Source organism: Euprymna scolopes, chromosome 3 (assembly GCF_053919585.1).
Source record: "Euprymna scolopes isolate OS-2025 chromosome 3, ASM5391958v1, whole genome shotgun sequence".
Classification (NCBI taxonomy): domain Eukaryota; kingdom Metazoa; phylum Mollusca; class Cephalopoda; order Sepiida; family Sepiolidae; genus Euprymna; species Euprymna scolopes.
In genome coordinates, this window is record NC_136484.1 from 151,663,112 (window position 1) to 151,665,484 (window position 2,373).

Here is a 2,373-nt window from a genome sequence, read left to right on the forward strand (position 1 = left end):
AAGTAAATTTTCTTAATTATAGGCTTCCGAAAAGGTAAGAAATTTTGTTAATTATAGCCTTCATAAAAGGAAAGTAAATTTTGTTAATTATAGGCTTCAAAAAAGGTAAGTAAATTTTGTTAATTATAGCCTTCATAAAAGGAAAGTAAATTTTGTTAATTATAGCCTTCATAAAAGGAAAGTAAATTTTGTTAATTATAGCCTTCATAAAAGGAAAGTAAATTTTGTTAATTATAGCCTTCATAAAAGATAAGTAAATTTTCTTAATTATAGCCTTCATAAAAGGTAAAGAAATTTTGTTAATTATAGCCTTCATAAAAGGAAAGTAAATTTTGTTAATTATAGGCTTCAAAAAAGGTAAGTAAATTTTGTTAATTATAGCCTTCATAAAAAGTAAAGAAATTTTGTTAATTATAGCCTCCATAAAAGGTAAGTAAATTTTGTTAATTATAGCCTCCATAAAAGGTAAGTAAATTTTGTTAATTATAGCCTCCATAAAAGGTAAGTAAATTTTGTTAATTATAGCCTTCATAAAAGGTAAAGAAATTTTGTTAACTATAGCCTTCATAAAAGGTAAGTAAATTTAGTAATTATAGCCGTCATAAAAGGTAAGTAAATTTTGTTAATTATAACCTTCATAAACGGTAAGTAAATTTTGTTAATTATAGGGTTCCTAAAAAGTAAGTAAATTTTGTTAATTATAGGCTTCAAAAAAGGTAAGTAAATTTTGTTAATTATAGCCTTCATAAAAGTAAAGTAAATTTTGTTAATTATAGCCTTCATAAAAGGAAAGTAAATTTTGTTAATTATAGCCTTCATAAAAGGAAAGTAAATTTTGTTAATTATAGCCTTCATAAAAGATAAGTAAATTTTCTTAATTATAGCCTTCATAAAAGGTAAAGAAATTTTGTTAATTATAGCCTTCATAAAAGGAAAGTAAATTTTGTTAATTATAGGCTTCAAAAAAGGTAAGTAAATTTTGTTAATTATAGCCTTCATAAAAGGTAAAGAAATTTTGTTAATTATAGCCTTCATAAAAGGAAAGTAAATTTTGTTAATTATAGGCTTCAAAAAAGGTAAGGAAATTTTGTTAATTATAGGCTTCAAAAAAGGTAAGTAAATTTTGTTAATTATAGCCTCCATAAAAGGTAAGTAAATTTTGTTAATTATAGCCTCCATAAAAGGTAAGTAAATTTTGTTAATTATAGCCTCCATAAAAGGTAAGTAAATTTTGTTAATTATAGCCTCCATAAAAGGTAAGTAAATTTTGTTAATTATAGCCTTCATAAAAGGTAAAGAAATTTTGTTAACTATAGCCTTCATAAAAGGTAAGTAAATTTAGTAATTATAGCCGTCATAAAAGGTAAGTAAATTTTGTTAATTATAGCCGTCATAAACGGTAAGTAAATTTTGTTAATTATAGGTTTCCTAAAAAGTAAGTAAATTTTGTTAATTATAGCCTTCATAAAAGGAAAGTAAATATTGTTAATGATAGCTTTCATAAAAGGTAAGTAAATGTCGTTAATTATAGGCTTCCTAAAAGATAAGTAAATTTTCTTAATTATAGGCTTCCGAAAAGGTAAGAAATTTTGTTAATTATAGCCTTCATAAAAGGAAAGTAAATTTTGTTAATTATAGGCTTCAAAAAAATTAAGTAAATTTTGTTAATTATAGCCTTCATAAAAGGTAAAGAAATTTTGTTAATTATAGCCTTCATAAAAGGAAAGTAAATTTTGTTAATTATAGGCTTCAAAAAAGGTAAGTAAATTTTGTTAATTATAGGCTTCAAAAAAGGTAAGTAAATTTTGTTAATTATAGGCTTCAAAAAAGGTAAGTAAATTTTGTTAATTATAGCCTCCATAAAAGGTAAGTAAATTTTGTTAATTATAGCCTTCATAAAAGGTAAAGAAATTTTGTTAACTATAGCCTTCATAAAAGGTAAGTAAATTTAGTAATTATAGCCGTCATAAACGGTAAGTAAATTTTGTTAATTATAGGTTTCCTAAAAAGTAAGTAAATTTTGTTAATTATAGCCTTCATAAAAGGAAAGTAAATATTGTTAATGATAGCTTTCATAAAAGGTAAGTAAATGTCGTTAATTATAGGCTTCCTAAAAGATAAGTAAATTTTCTTAATTATAGGCTTCCGAAAAGGTAAGAAATTTTGTTAATTATAGCCGTCATAAAAGGAAAGTAAATTTTGTTAATTATAGCCGTCATAAACGGTAAGTAAATTTTGTTAATTATAGCCGTCATAAACGGTAAGTAAATTTTGTTAATTATAGGTTTCCTAAAAATAAGTAAATTTTGTTAATTATAGCCTTCATAAAAGGAAAGTAAATATTGTTAATGATAGCTTTCATAAAAGGTAAGT